Below are 17,837 nucleotides of genomic sequence, written 5' to 3'. Positions count from 1 at the left end.
ATCAAGAGGATATACATGTGCTTCAAATATATATAAGTAGCAAATTACAGTTGACATTTTTTAAGCGAATAATATATTCGAGAAATCATCAATTGCTGCACATTGCTGAAATCTAGGGCATAATTTCAATTTCAGCAATGCCTAAATTATTTCCATCCCATGCACTGGAATTTTGTTTTGTTCATACGAATGCTGATTCTCTTGTTAACGACCTCTGTCCCTTACCACCTCTTCATGGCACGTGGAAATGCATCTTACCCTGATTTACCCCTCTCAGCCACTGTGTTTTTTCTTATTCTGTTTCTCAGCGTTATTTTTCCATTTTTCTCTGACAACTTTGCATTTTGCATTTTAAATCACTTTTGCTTCCTCTCACTCACGTCTGGTAAGTCTTGAAAATGGGTGCCTACTTTTGATGCACCTGAATCATGTCGGCTATTATATTATTTGCTATTTATATATTTTTGAATCGAATTTTTTAATCAGGTAATTTCTAACCACTTCAATTTCTTGGTATTATTTATTTAAGTGTTTATGCAGTTGCTACCTTCATGCCAAATTTTTCTGCCAAACCTCGATATACGGAAAATATCTAGTGAGTACAAATATTTACTGTAGTATTTTGTTACAGGGAATTTCTGGCGTATTTTTTTCCGTAGCATAAGGATAATATTTGGCAACCTCGGTGCCTGAAATTTTTTGTAATACAATAAGTTTTTTAACAGTGCTGTATTTGCTTCATCCATCTTAGTTTTTTTAATCACAGCCTGAGGGAATTGTGATCAGCCCTTTATGATCAGGAATAAAATTAAATAAATTTAATGAATCTAAATCAATAAAAATCTTTATCTTTTATTACTATTTCAGCTTTAGAAAATTCACAAAGGAGTTACTTTCAATTAAAACATTTATATTCCAAAAATACTTAATTAAAACCTCTATTATACCAGGATAAAAGCGTTAATCAAACTGAAATTTTTAAATGAATTAAAAATTTAAATAATACAAAAACATTCTGAAATAAAAAGAAATACACTTTTTTTCCTCATTGGTGAAGTTCATTAAAATTAAAACATAGTCACTAAATCTTGTTTAAACATGACATTCCGAATATCTAAAAAAAGAAAAAAAATTGCGTTTCGCAGACACTATTCTCTATTTAAGAATCATAATTACCATTTTAATTCTCAGATGTCGTGCTTAATTTCGTTACTTATTTCCTGACATACATTCTTGTGTTAATTTCTTAGTGTACTATTTAAAGATCTTTAGTTTTTATCTCTCCAATTATTCATCAACCTAGATTAAAATAAATCACATTAGAATAAACAAATAAGTACTACTAATGTTTCTTTTTTGTTTATCCTAATGAATGCAAGTTTCCTTAAATGTATGAAAGTGTGAGTTCATTTATTAATAATATCAAAGATTCTATTCTTATGTGAGGGTATTAAAAACTGCATATCTATTTTTTACTTTTTTTATTTCTTGCTATTATCATTATGTAATTATTTATTTTTCCTTCGTCAACAATTCTGTAAAAAATTAATTATTAATTCTACTTTAAAAACATAATTTTACAATTAGTTCGTAACAATGTATATTTTTATCTGATTATTGCATCTGTAATGTTAGTTTAATTAATAAGCGCTGCTTTAAATATAAAGCAATATAAAATTGTTGGTTTTAGGCAGATAAATCTAATATTTGTGGCTTATTTCTTTAATTAATTTATATATGTTATCATTTTAGAGCAATTTCATTGAATAATATTTAATTTGCATAAAATATAAATGTAAGTAGGATTTTATACTGTGCACTTTTCTTAACAAATATTTTTATTTATCTAATTGCTGAACATTTGGGAGTAATCAGCATTATTTCTTAAATGCAAAGCCAACAGTTTAGTTGTTTTTTTATAATCAGGGACTTCTAAATACGCAACTATAATACTATGATAGTTATAAATTTGTCTAATAATTGGAAATATTACTTGTGTAATTATTATTTGACCCATACTATTGTCTAGTTATTGAGATTTGAGATTTATTATAAGGGTAGACATTTTCAATCGTAATAAAAGTGAAATTTAAATTTTAACAACAAATTAATAACTTTCAATAATTAATACTTAATAAATGAGAAGTGTTTTTAATTAATTATAAATCATTAAACTTTAAATTACATCAACTATTATGCAATTCAAGAATTATATTACAATTTTTGAATCAAGTAATTTTATTACTGCCTCAAAATGTACAATTAAGAATTTTTCTGTAGAATCTGAAATATAATTGAATAACAGTATCTATTTTTATCTGAAATAATCATTTAACATTATTAAAATTTCCTAAGTTTAAAAATAGTATTGTAGAAATCAGAATAGACTGCATATTTGATGTTTTTTATGTTTAACTATATTATTTTATTTAATACAGCCTTATTTTCTTAACGCTTCAAATACAAATTTGATAGAATGACTAACTATTTTCGAAAGCCATTAGGTTCACTTATTTTAATAACTCAAACAATAAGATTAATAGGAGAAAAATATGCTAGTTTTATTAATATAGTTGGTTGTATATGCATTCAAATTGTTAAATGTTAGGTTGTTGTTAATGAAGAACTAAATTGTTCAAAATTTGGCGGTAATGATTGTCACAAAAAAAAAAAAAAAAAAAAAAAAAGCACTTTTTTGGATATCGTTACATATTATGTTATATTTCGTCCATTTGAAATTATAATCCTTGCTCACTCTTGTTGAATATAACTTTAATGCATCTTTTTAAAAGAAAAGATTGAATTGCAACATTTATTTAAAGATAAAACATAAAAGACTGAAGAAAATGCTGCATTACAAATGTACTTTAATCTTAATATTTTTTATCTTGAAAAGTTTACATACTGAATTCAAAATAAAGTCGCGAAAAAATGAATTAGTTATAAATAATAATGTCCTAACTACATATGTTTTGAACGAATGAATTTACTAAACATTGGTAGAATTTTCCTTCTAAAGTTACGGTAAAATAATTGGTTGCAATCTGTTCATCTATTTCCATCTAAAATTTACGGTACAGAACATTTTTTATCTTTACGGTTTTGAAATCTTTTACAACCAGTATGGTTAAAATACCATGAATACAATGCTATACGGGTTTTTACCATTTACAACTAACATTGTTTCAAAACCGTAGAAAGAAAATTTAACTGGACATTCCAGTAAAGCGTTTCATTAGGTAATAGACAATAGAACTGCGTTGTGGTTGAGTTGTATTTAATCAAATGGACTAAGCTAGGGATGTGTCTTAATAAAGTTATCAGGTTGTCTCACCTATCGTAAGAGAACGGGAAATACTAGATTTTTTTGTGCTTAGCAGCTTTACGGTGCTGCCATCTAATGTGAATTAAAGTATCGTATTCCAATAGTCTAGGGTGACAAATTGGGGAACGCAGAACACTGGAAACTCTTCATATGTTGAAGAGAATAGAGAAAATATTGTTGTGTCAACGCTGGGAATCGAACCCTCATTTGATTCACAGTTTTCATGAGATTAGTGATCTCGACTATTATGTGTATCCAGTTGCAAGGAACTAAAGTTCTATACATTAGGTGGGTTTAATTGGCGCGATAAAATTCTGGTAGTTCAACCGTATTTCACAGTTAAAAGTTCTAGTACCGTCTTATTTTGGGGTATTAAACTGCTTTGTTTTAATATGTTAAATTAAGAGATAAAAAATTGTTATTTGACCATTTTTTCTCCAAGAAGTTACAAAGAAGAAGTAAAATTGAAAAGTAAACAAAAAAGTTTCAAGATGTTTTGGAAGTTGGATTTGCATATCCATATCCACATTTGCGCATTGTATGAAGATTATATAACGTTTAAAACCCTTTATATTGAGAAACTCCCATATTTACATGTAGAACAAATATGTAAAAATAAAAATTTTTTGTTTCTGGATAATAAACTATTAACAACATAGGTTTTGAGCAAATGAATTTATATAAATCACTAAATAAATAGACTAGTCAGATAAGCTTTTAGAAGCACTGCAAAATTACTTCCGAATTCATAAATGAAATGTTTCAGGGGAGTTTAGTGTTATTCAATTTTTTGACTACTTATTATATAATTTTGTTGAACTCATGATGTTGTGTATGAACATATAATAACCAATACTGAATATTATCATTTGATTTGCTTATAAGGATAAATAGAATTTTCGTTTTATCCGGATTTTCTGTTTTATATGTTCAATTTATCAACTTTATAAATTATTTTTGCAATTTTGAGACAACCATGCAAATTAAATGAAAATAAATCCATACAAGTATTTAGAGTGACAGCGAACATCAATTATAATTGCTCTGAGCAACAGATTTAATTACATACGCGAAAATATTGCAACAAGAAAAAATCAAATTATAAATATTTTTGAACGATTTTTCTCCAAGAAAGAAATTGGATTTCGTGGTACAAAAAAAATTTATGCACACATCATACTTATAATAAATTGTAAATTTATTTGAGTACTTTAAACAGTCTACTGGGTGTAAGTTAAAAACTAGTTGCTCATAAGATAAAATTATTTAGTTCATCATTTTTTAAGGATCAAAAATTAGTAAATGAAAATATACACAATATGTTTCCTAAAATTTGTTATAAACAATAAATGCATTTTTTTATTAAACAATTTACTTATTTATTTTGATCACACTGAACAATGTATTTAATTGCATTTTTAAAAATTTTAATTAAATAAGTACAAATTCATATTTTTTTCAAAATTTTATTTTTTTTCTAATAAGGATGATATTGTACATCACGACATTAAAACAAAAATGTTTACATTTATCACAAAATCGAATAATAAGGAATTGAATCTTTTTTACTGAAATTAAATCAATCTTTCATCTAGACATTTGCAAAAAAGTCATAGTATAAAAACTTATTAATTTACAAGTTCGTTCTTTAATATTCGGAAATATTTTAATTTGAAACACAAATCAGGTAACTAAAATTGTTTTTTACAGTACATGCATTTTCTTTCCTATTTGAGCAATCTACTTTAACACGTTTTGGAGAACAAGCGCATGTTATTGGATTTTTTTCTCGTTGATATTTAATTTAATACTTTCAATACGGGAATTACAGTTTTGAGTTTTATTTTTACCTCGAGTATAAACAGACATCCTTGGGGTGTGGAGACAGGTGCTAAGGTGACACGAAATCTGACTGAAAAACAAACTTTGAATTCCTTCAAGGCAATTGTCAGTCTATGAGAAAAATGTCACAAAAACAACGAACTTTTTTGACTTCAGGAAGGACAAGATCAATAAAAAGAGGACCAAGAAAAAAACTAAGAAATGATAAAAGAGAGATTTGTATCGAAGAACTTTCTTAGAGTATTTGAAGAAGGTGTTGACTTTTCTCCAATCTTGACACATCCATAATTTCTTTTGCTGAGTCCTTCTACCATTTCTTCTCATCTTCACTAACAAGAACTTCTGATTCTAAATGTTAAAGACGAAAGTTGGATGTTATCTGCAATGAGAAAAAAGGCTTAAAAATTAATTGTATTTTCATTAAACAAAATTTTGCTTATATCCTCTGCAAGGCAATACTGGGCCATAAATATCTTGCTTTTGGGGGGATATATTTATCGCCCATGTCAACCTTCATCTATAATAAGGTACCCCAACATAGAATCGAATTAATATGTTTTTTATACTAATGAATTTGAATTGTAATTTTGTAGTAGTTTATACACTACAGTACTCCCCTACCAAAACTATAGCTGTGATAGAATTTGACGAACGAATACCACTTATTGATTCATTGCTGTTTTGTAAGAAGCCGGAAGAGCTGTATTAAGATCACCTTACTTTTGAGTGTTGATCGTGAGAACTGTTTTAATTTCACGGTCGTGGTCGCTCCTTTGTTGTCTTCAGCAGTCGAGTGAATACGTTGTACGTTGTGTGTGATCGAGACTGAGTAGCAACAGCACGAGGATGTGAATAACGTCGCAGTTACAAGTAGCACGTCAACTGTTCAGTGTGGACTATCCATCAAAGTAAGCGTCTTCAAATCGAAGTGGGAATTTCCGTCAAGGTAGGAATGCTCACATCACGTCCGAAGGTCACCAATGTGGAGAGGGAGTAATCGGCAATGTCAACCTTCATCTACGATAAGGTACACCAACATCGAATCGAGTTAACATGTCTTATATACTAGTGAATTGTAATTGTAATTTTGTAGTGGTAGGCACACTACACTTTTTTAGAAACAACCTTTTATTTTTCAACATACTCATTTGTTTTAACTGATAATTAAATTCTGAGAAACTTTCTTGAAATTCAGACATTTTCTTTAAGAAAAAAGACCATTAAGCAACAAACTTCAGTAAATGTAATAGAGTTGATTGTTAATTTATACGGTTATTATATGATACTTCCTAACTATATTCGGGTAAATACAGTAAGCTAAATAAATCAATCAATCAACGGACCAAGTTGAGTAACTTTTTGTTTTCTAAAATTCAATCGTAATGCTTCGCGGCGGTGACCTCATATATGCTAATTAATTAGTGCTGACGATATTTTAAGTTACGAAATCAGACATAAAAACTTACTTTTCTTGAATAAACATACTTATTTTTTCGACTGAGTCGGATATTTGACCCCCAAAGTGTAGGAACGAGCCGCAATCTGAGAATATGGTCCCAGTAGTTTGGTCTAGAGAACGATCCAAAGATTATATCATTTAATACAGATTTCACTATTTTTTTGTGTATTGCACTCCAAAACTTTTCAAGCAAATCGAAACATTTTTGAATACAGTTATAAAATTCGTTTATTCTAAGATAATTCCATGCAAAATTTGACTTTTAGCTAATATTTATTATTTTATTTGATAATAGTCGATAAAAGTTTGAATTTTACTCTATACATTTTTTTTAAAAATCATTTTAAAGAAAGCAATTTTGTAGTACAGACTATAAAATTAGAGCGAAATCCGTCAAAGAGTTCAGAGACTTAAAATTGGTTTTTTCAAGAACTATTCGAGCAATTTTGTTTTAATTTTGTATTTTGTCATATAAAATCACATTCTTAAAAAAAATATGTGAAAATGCTGTGCCTTTCATTTTAAACTTTTTTTCGACTATTATCGACTATATTTGGACAAACCACGGAATTATATTTGGATAAGTAAATTTATGTAAACATTGTTCAATTTACTTAGAAAGTTCTAAGGAAATAACAAAATACGCAAAAAGTAAAATTAACATTAGGGAGTCTAAGCTTTGGACTGCTGTTCTGACCTAACTATTGGGGATATATTTCCAAGATTGCGGATATCCTCTATATTTTAGTGGTCAGAAATTCAAATCCGTCAAAAAATAGGTATGTTTATTCTGAGAAAGCAAGTTCTTGTGCCTGATTTCGTAACTTAAAATATCGTCTTTACAAATTAGTTTGCATATTTGAGATCACCCCTTCGAACCATTAACGGTGAATCCTAGAACATAAAGATCCAATCAGTAGATCAAAAGCTATTCTTAACAGTCTGTTCCTTTGAACCCAGGATTTGGTAAAAAGCGGAAAGTGCACTTTCTCTCCATTCGTGATAGAGGATAAAAGACACTAAACTCTCTTCCTTCCCGACAGAGGGCAGCACTGCGCTATTTTGCCTTGTTTTATGGTATGTCTCAATTCGACAAACTATTTCAGAGTGTCAAACAACATCAAGCCAATTAAAGTTGTTTTTTTATGATTATAAGGTTAAATTATGCTCTTTTTCAAAATATTTTACATGAAAAGAACGGCGGACCTGTATTTTTATGGTCTTCACAGCTTTCAGAGCATTCATTATGTTTTTTTTTTTTTTTTTTACGGTCAGTGATTGAAACACTTTTAGCCGCCATTGACCGTAATCTAGAGATGGAATTTTTTTAGAGAGTAGTTAATGATGCAGGAAAATATTAAGTTATTTAAAAGTAATTATTAATTTTTTTTCTTAAAATCGTGTAGTTCTACCCTCTTAAATAAAATTAAATGAATTTTTCTAATATTTTAGTTAGCCTGAACAAATAAAGGAAGGCGATTATGATCTTTAAAACGTGTACACAAATAAAATCATGTGCCATCTGAACTAGAAGTCCTTAGCATAAAAAAATTCCAGATTAAATTTTTGAAACATACGTAAGCATTAAATATATTTGAAGAACTGACAATTTCTGTGATATTTTGTAATCAGATATCGAATATTAAGTTCCACACCCAATTTTTACAAGTGGATCACAGTTAATCTTTAAACTTGATTTTAAATAACTTTTATATTAAGTGTACAAAATGTATGCATTAGTTTAAAATTTTAATTCTTAAAGATATTTAGTGCTTTACAATTTTTTCTTGATTGTTACAAAAAAAATGCTTATGTATATGAATATTTTATGAAGTTTAAATTTGTCACTAAGTACTAACAATTTGTCCCAAAGAAGAAAAAAGTCCTCGAGGGAACAGTTTGGTATTTCAACTTTGCCAATGCGTGAAAATTGTTTCTTTTCAATTATTCCGTATTTGAAAAAAAAAATACATCTGAAAAAAATGTGTTCAAAAATATAAAAATGTACAGAGAAGTTAGTTGAAATTTCCGTAAAATATTATTTTCAATCTTTGTATGATAAATTAAAAATTAGAAGTTTGAAAGGATGTTTGTCAATTTGAGCATGACAAGAAAAGTTTTGTATGAAAATGAGACATTTTAAATTCTTTTAGATAAAATACCCAGGAAATATATTTATAAAATTTTATTTTCAATCATTGATAAAAAAAATGCATAAAATATGACTTAAAGACATTTTTCTATTTTTTTATTTTAAATATTTATAATTTTACCTTGATATTAGCTTATTATTTTTTTATTCTAATAAATTGATATATATGGTGTTTTTCGTGAAATAACAAGGTATGAAATCAAAGCGTCACTCGCATATCAAACTAAATTTTTTATTTAGATAGCAATTTTTTTTTTGGTTATGAAATGTTATGCATGAAGCATTTTTCTACTTTAAATTGGTTGCAGAAAGTAAAATTATATAAACGTTATTTATTTTAAATTATATATTGTTATTAAAGTTTAAGTTATATATTTTCGTTATAAAAATTCTTTTTAGATGCAGATTTACACAGAAGTTTTGAAATTAATTACCGTAAACTAATTTTTATATTTTAATTCTTTAGGTTTCAGCCTTTAAAACACATGTTAACGTGTCAAATTAAGGAATAAAGTCTTGACTTATAGCTTAAAGCTACTTATTACAATCAGCAATGCTGATTGAACATAATTTATGAATACATTCTGGAAAAAGATGTACTTTTTAATTGTTTATGACTTATAATTACTACGAAATAAACTAAAAGCATTTTATACATAATTTCAATTTCCAAACTCCATCTGTATCTGTAAAAAACAGGTATTATGGTATTTTTTGGATAAATAATCTCTTATGATATCATTTCTGCATTTTAATTTTGTACTGTAGCATCTTTTATATGCATCTTTCGAATAGAAAAAAAATATAGTTTAATTCAATAAACTAAAATATTTCAAGCCAATATTTGTTTCATTATTTAATATATATATTTGTCTTCATATAAAATGGAAAGAAAAATTGAAGAATCAACAATAAGAGATGATTTATCAGTTTATACTTCAGCATTTTTTAGTATGGAAACACTATACAAAAAAGAAGATTCACTACCTGTTTGCAAACATCAGCCGTGTTTAAGTAAATTCAAGGAGAAATCATGCGGAAAATGTGAATTTAATTGAAAAAAGTAACTTTTAAGCTACAAGTTCCTCCTCCCTCGATTAAAAATTTATTTATGCATTTTTTGTAACAATTCAGATCAAAATAAGCACAAGCTTATAATATGAAGATTTCGAGAATGAAAACAAAAATCTGTAATATCTAAATAGTCATTTTCAAACCAAAAAAAAAGAAGGGTAAAAAGAAATGGGAGGAAAAAAACACTTAAAATTGTGAAATATTAAAAAAAAAAATGAAATTACTATATTTCAATAAATTTCTATAAAACACTCGAGTTTAGTTCAAAAATCAAAATTATCTTCCCTGAGCGTTAAATTTCAACTCTGTAATCACGTTTAAGTTGGCAATTGATTGGCTCACATGCTACAAGTTTGAAAGTTGATAATTCTTGAACTTAGTTTTTAATTCCACCATATTTTCTGTAGATTGTTTTCACACATTTGTAATAAAACTTAACACTTCTAATAACACTAACTCTATGAAGAACCATTTGAGCGAGATGAACAAAATGGAATTTTCTAATTGATTAAGCTCTCTAGCTTCTGTTTTAAATTTCACTGCAGACGATTTTCAGATCAAGACAGATAATTTTTTTTCTCCATACAATTTAAAGATAGCATCAGTGATATTGTATAGCTTCTTGCTCTGATTAGTCATAATAAGCAATATGATCGAATAGAGCTATAAGCTAGGAAAGTTTATCGTAGGTTTAAGTTTAAGCTAATTTATTGCATGCACTTTAATATTTAATTATTTTTTGTCGCTATATCAGAAAAATTCAATGAGCAACACTAACTTGGTAGAACTTGTCAACTACGTCAAAGAATTAATACTCCTAGAATTATCTGATATCAAGCGTTTATTTCTTTTATAGTAATTCGTTTGAGGCGTATTTTTCTCTAAAAGTAAATAATTTAAAATCAACGGTCTTTTACTTTATTTTATAACCGTCGTTGAACAGCCGACTCATTTTTCGGTTTACAACTACTAATGTTTAACTCCGCAGCCTTGTAGTTTTGAACCTAATCCAAAAGACAAGGAAACTCCTGAATTAAGTATTGAAAGAAATTTTGCTTTTATGCATGATTTTTTATGGGGACTTACCCGTATTTGCAATACGCATAGAAGAAAGCCTCCAATAGTTAGCATGATTGCGAGGGTACTCTAACGCATGATCCGTCTACTACTGAGAATATTTCTTACATTAGCAGCCGGAGTGTGGTCGGTGCAAGTCGATTGTGGGATTCGTATGGACTAGCTATAGCTGGGAATCAAACCCGGCTCACTTTATTGGAAGGCAAACGTTCTATCTTTAGCCACCAGGGTTAAATTAACGGTATTTGAAAAGAAAAAGAAAAAATTATGTATTTAATGGCAAAATTAGTGGCAAAATAGTGCTAGTTCGTTTAGAAAAAAGGAAAAAAAAATGCCATGACGCAAACGCCAAAGATGCATGATGTATATGCATATTGAAATAAAGAAAATAATTTATGAACTAAAATCAAAATAATTGGATTAAAGGTACTTATTCGTCTGAAGGAATCGTAAAAAATCACCACACCATTACTGAAGACAATGATTTTTAATTTATGATGATAATATGTACTACCTTAAATAAGATAAAGAGTAAAATTAATGAAGAAAATATACTTATAACGTTTTGGAAAACTAAAAAAAATCCCCATGTTATTATTGACACGAATGCTTCACTAATATATGTTATATGAATCAATTGAAATATAAATTAGCTATGTAATAAAAAGCAAAGTTAATGGACGAAATTTAGAAAATCTCCGTAATATGTTGAAGCTTAATTAATGTTGGTAATCTGTACAACCTTTATGGTAATTGGTGCAGTTTTAATAAGAATACTGACTATAACGTAGCTTCAGAAAATATTTCTTTACTGCAGTAACAAAGATGGTGTATTAATATTTTAATGAGTTAAAATTAAAAGAAAATTTTACCTCTTCAACTTATAAATATTAGAGGTCAGATAAAGAAATGCGAGTGCTCTAGAATCCTTTTCAAGGTCTTAAAAGAACTTTGCTTTTAAAATTCCAGCTTTAGTTTGCTGACACTCATAAATGTATTTCGCACGAAACTCAAATGAAGGTTCATGTAATAAGTACCAAATGTACTAAAGTATTATATTGATAAACTTGGTGATTACTAAAACTGGACTTATACAAAGTAATTTTAATACCGAATATTGTGGAAATAAGTGTTTTACGACTATTTAAAAGTGTTACGTACCGGAGAAAATTACACTTGATAGTGATAAATTTTGATTATCTCGAGTTGGTCCTGAGCAATATTATCACTTCAAGTGATGTTAAATACACTTAATCTCTATTCTGGATATGACGAGCTACGAGAAACGTGTTTCGCTTAACCTAATAAACTAGAGCCACCGGTAAGGGCAAAAATTAATGATGAATAAAAAAATGATATTATTTTAGCTTCATTATTTGAAAAGCTTAATGGGAAAACCAAGTAAGTGGCATTTTTAAAAAGACTAAAAATAGGGTACAAAAAAAAGTGGTATCTGAACTATTTTATTACCAATTAGTTAGGTGGCAGGACCAAAAATTCAAAGTAAATTTACCACTGCTTAAGGTTTAATAAAAATCATTTAAGCATAAAAAAAACTGGTGTGAATTAAAGGGAAACAAAAAACGCTTATGTTACTATAAACATGCCCATATTGATGCAACCACTTTGTTATTTTCTCTAATTCATTAATTTCCCTATAAATGTCACTTACCTGGTTCTTCAAGTAAGCTCTTCAACTGCGCAGTTATATGTCTTTCAAATTTGAGCATGATTTTGAAGTGTTGCTCAATTCTGATTTATTGATATTTTTTTATTCACCTCATGAGAGGATTGGGTTTTCAGTTAGTAATAAAACAAATTGAATTATTTCACTTTATTAATTATATTGGTTTATATTTTTCAGTTTTGTGCGTAATCACATAGTGTTGTTCAGTACTGATTAATTGATTATTTATTTTTCTCACCCTTTTTAAAGAGCGGGTGTTCTGCTAGTATAAAAAAAAAAAAAACTCTCGAATCAAGTTTACCCCTGCTTTCTAATAAAACTTATCTCAACATTTAATTGCTGAAGCTCTAAGATGCTCAATGCGAATTTGTCGTTAATAAATATAATAATTACAGTAATATTACTACTACTACTACTGAAAATAATAGTAATGATAGGCATTATGAATCATATTAATGAAAAGAGGGGAAAATAAAAATTAATAATTTTATAATTCATATAAATGTTCATAATTTCGTTTTTCTGTTTGAATTTTTATTTGTATTTGTTTTATTTGAATTTGCACACAAGGTGAATTTAAAAAGATCCATTTTAAACGAACAAATAAAACTAGAGACTATTTATAGCCATTCTTACCTGTCACCCTTTTTGTATGTGCATTAGAGGATTTTTGCTTTTAGCTTGCGATTGATCTTCTATTCCTGAATATGTTTATGCATAATTTAATGAATCAATTCATTCATTCATTTACTTTTAGTCTTCTTTAACATCCAAGATTGTACTTCAATTATTTTTACACTTTATTTAAATTTTGTTGGGGGCTTCGTCTCGTTCTTAATCACTCACCATCAACTAAGGCAACTTCGTAGTTGATTTGCAATATCTGAACTTGCTCATTTTCGCTTCCGTTTCAGTCAATATCGCAGAGTTTACTCTAATTTCTTTTACACCTTTTGTTTTTAAGTATATTAGAGGCTACACTTGCGATTTCTGTTACTTGTCAACCACAAATCTGCTAGAACTGTTCCAGCACATTGCTATGGGATCTTTAGCGGGACAGATACAGCTGTGAAAAAAACAGGACCCATAATCGTTGTTAGCCCAAATCAGCTAAATGTACATAACACGAACTGATTTTTTTTAAAAAAAACTCTCCATATTTATTTGCAGTAAGTTAAAATAACCCGCATTTTAAATGCCAGCCGATTTACACGTAAATAAATTTAAATAAAAGCTGCCAAAAAACAAACATTAATATTTGTAAACTTTAAAACTAATTCAAATCTTTTTTAAAGTACCAAAAATCATTAAGGCTGTTGAGATAGCACATTTATTTAAAATTTGAACATAAGAATACACTTCTGCTAATGAATTATCATTTTTCTGCGTGAAGTTTTGTTCAGTAGATCAAAACACACGCGTGGTGAAACTTTTCTGAAACAACGGTGATAACATTATATATATATGTTACCATGAATGAATGAAATCACGAGAATGTCGACTGTCACCAATCACATAGTCGCTTTGGGGAATGTCCGAAATATTTGTTATGCTCGATTTGATATTAAGTTATTTGTTGATATTATTACTTTTATTCGAGAGAGAGACATTAAACCAACTTCTGACTCGAGCTTGTCATTACAATCTTAAAGAAAGTTTCTTTGTAATCAAGATTTTAAAATAGCGAAAACCTTAATACTGGCATTTATACAAGAAAGATATATTCGGGATGTTTTTTCGAAAGTTTTCATTTACGATTCCAAAAAAAAAAAAAATACTTATTATTTGACAATATAAAATCATTTGTCAGTTTCAAACTGTTAAAATGTATTTTCGGAATTGTTTAAATTTATATAACAATATGTATTTAAAAATATTTTCAAAATATCCTCACTTTCTCAAATGCATATATGTCAAAACAAATTGAAACATTTTGCACAGTATTGTTCTCTGCTGAAAAGTATTTAGAAGAGAGAGAGGAGTGGTAATATATTCATACATTTTCAAACATTATTGTGCATTAACCTGATATAATTTAACTTACTATACTGTTTAACTTTCTGAGATAATTAATGTATATAAAATTGAATATGTATTAGAAAAACTATACAATATTAATTTACAAACATTTAAATCCCTTTTTAATTTCCCCCTCGTTGATCCAATCCGTAGTATTTTATGTATACCATTTATAATACTATATTGTTGATTATTGTTATTAATAATATAGTGTAGACTATTGTTATTAACATTATACATAATAGTATTATTATTATTATTATTTTTTGTCATGTCTATGACATAGCCGGATCAAATGCGTTCATGTGTCTTGATTACTGCTTCTGCGATTTGCTTGATATTGTTTTTAATAATATTATAAGTCGAAAATATATCCTAATTATAAATCTTCTTGGAAAATTTTTATTGCAATTTTAGTATACGAGTATTACGCATTAAGTTAGTAATAAACAGTAAATTTGAAGGAATAATACTAAAATATAAATTATTAAATACATAGAATCTAAGAGAAAACATAAATGTTTTACACATAAACAGTGCAATCATTATCATCACTGTAACATTTAATTTTTTTTTATAGTTCAAAAACTATCTTTAGATTCTTTTTGGTTTTTCAAAAGTTCTTAATTTATTCATATCATGATATATAATAAAGTTACAATTTGTTTTGTTTTCTTAAGGTTTTTTATTCCATTGTCTTTAGATTTCAATTTTATTTTTTCAGTTTCGAAATAATTTGAAACACTTTTGACAGCATAAGTATAAGGCGTTGAAGAAATTTTGCGTCACTGCAATTCGAGCAAAAAAATCTCTTGACACTCAAAATTTGAAAGCAAACAATAATAATTTTTGCCTTTGTTTCTGTTTTCACTGTTAATACATGAAGTGATTTAATGTGTTTCAATGGCAATCAATAATAATGAAACTTATTATTAGAGAATCTCTGAAATTAGAGAATCTCTGGCAAGAATGAAAGGAATAGGAATGAAAAAATATCAAAACAAGTTTGATTGTTAAATGGAAGTTGCATGTGTTTCTTGCACCTTTCAGTTTCTCTTAGACTCATCAACCAATCCAACAGGTTTTGGTGCTCTTAGCGCCATCTGCCCTGGATGGAATTTGCAAGATTTATATAGCATTTCTTTTTCTGAGTTCAAACTTTGATGTATAACTCTTAATGCGCATACTTTCTGACCTCATTTTTTGAAAAGAGTTGTAAAAATATATATTAAGGAAGGTAATTACAAAATACTCTCAGCATTATTTGTCTTCTGAGTTTATATTTTGATGCATGTCCCTTAATGTGCATACTTTCTCACCTCATTTTTTTAAAAAAGTATTCTAAAAATATAGATTAAGTAAAGTAGTTACAAAATACTCTCAGCATTATTTGTATTTGCGTTTTTTTTTCTCCTTCAGGAGATCAGCAAATTATAGGAAATATATCCTCAATTCAGTCAACTAATGATTATGAATATGCTTGCATTTTTAATGAATTATTTAATATGTTTTTTCTGTTATTTACTCGTCTTACTCAACTCCCCTGTTTTTTCGACACTCGTATCTAAATTTGTCTCTCACCCCAGAACTTAGGAATTTCTGTATTAAATACAAAAATAAAAACAATGAAATTTTAAACAAAATTTCAAGTTGATAAACGCAGTATTTTCAGAACTATTTAAGCACGTTCTTTTCTAAAAATAAAAATAATATATTCCCATTCTCGCTTTCCAAGAGTCTTAAGAAGCTAACAATGATTATGCATTCAACTGAAACAAAATTAAGAACGTTTTAGGCAACTATTAGTACGCATTTAATTATTCAAAATTGACATTGAAGCGCAAAACATTCTAAGCCTGTAATACTGCTAATCTTAAACATTTAAATAATAATGCTTGTTAAAGCATTACACATTTTTGTTCCAATTGAAAACACAATAATTGTTTGCAACATATGTATTTAAATAAAATTGTTTTTCAATATAAATAAAATTATTTTATTTTTAATATTTTAAGAAAGAAACATGCTAAATGAATCTTAAATTATTGTAATGTTATGATGGAATCATTAAATTTTGTCTCTCAATACTTATAAAAACATTATACAATACCTATATTGTAGTGCATTTCGAAACTTTTTTTCTTCATATTTTGGTATAAGAAAACAATTTTATCTTATTTTTGCATTAAATTTCATATTTAATTTGAGGAAAAGAATACTAGAAAGAAAGAAAGAAAGAAAGGATAGTACTTACTTCATTTAGAAAAATAGATATTGAAAGTTTCTTCCATTCAGGCTGTGAAATGTCTTTTTAAAATGTTGTGAAGTTTGTATTTACGTTCGATTTCATTCAACATTCCACGCTGAAATGTATTTCTTTTCTCAACTTACTACATTCATCAATATCTATAGCATTCTAAAAATTTCAAAATTTTAAACTAAATAATTTTATTTAATTAACTATTGAAATGAAATAGGGGTTCAATCGAAATAAAATCGATTCGTAAACTGAAGCATTCAGAGCCTGTAATAAACTCAATCTTTCAATCCTATACCGGTGAAATTCCCACACAACTAAAGGAGTGTGCTTTTACCGAAGAAACTCAACAGCACAACGCCCCCTGTTGTCCATTTTACTCCATCAGTATCCGATAAATCACGAACTATTCTTCTTCTCCTCTTTAGGATTGTTACTTTTATGTTTTACATCGTCAACCATGTTTTTTATTGTCTCGGAAAACAAGGAGAGTTTAGTTGTTCGTTGATGTTCAAATTATTTGAATCCTGTATTTTTTGTTTTCTTAAGTAGGGTTGCGTTTTTTTTTTTAATTCAACTTTGGCCTCATTTGAATTGACTTATGATAGAATTATAAAAAAGAAGTGTTTTAAATGTAATTGAGTCCTCTGCTAAAAATTAAGAAATATTAGATGAAAGATGATCCCTTTTATTGACATAAACTGAAGGGAAAAATTTCGTCTCGCTATAAACTGGGATAGGTAACGAAAAAGTTAAAACATAATTGTTGTTTTAACTTTCTGCAAAAATAATTATGCGCTAAGACGTACAAGAACGTGTTGCTCGAAAAGGAACGAATATTTGTAAAAAGAATTGGGAATGTAATATGGTCCCTCTTGAATTACTTTTCTATTATTTATAATATTCACAGAGAAAAATAATATTTATTGAATTTTTATTCTTTAA

General features: G+C 27.8%; 1 long non-coding RNA gene across 1 annotated transcript; it reads right to left on the bottom strand.

The window, feature by feature from the left end:
* Nucleotides 1-5,136: 5,136 nt before the first annotated feature.
* LOC147816302 (uncharacterized) lies at nt 5,137-17,248 on the bottom strand. The gene is made up of 2 exons (XR_015432745.1): nt 16,890-17,248; nt 5,137-5,546 (listed from the first exon to the last, which is right to left on the bottom strand). It is a non-coding gene; the product is annotated as an uncharacterized LOC147816302 (long non-coding RNA).
* Between the last annotated feature and the right edge of the window lie 589 nt (nt 17,249-17,837).

The sequence above is a fragment of the Parasteatoda tepidariorum genome, chromosome 1 (genome assembly GCF_982258835.1).
Source record: "Parasteatoda tepidariorum strain Cologne lab strain chromosome 1, Ptep-v5.0, whole genome shotgun sequence".
NCBI lineage: Eukaryota > Metazoa > Arthropoda > Arachnida > Araneae > Theridiidae > Parasteatoda > Parasteatoda tepidariorum.
The sequence above is the reverse complement of the archived record's forward strand: the minus strand, read 5'-3'. Positions and strand labels throughout refer to the sequence as shown.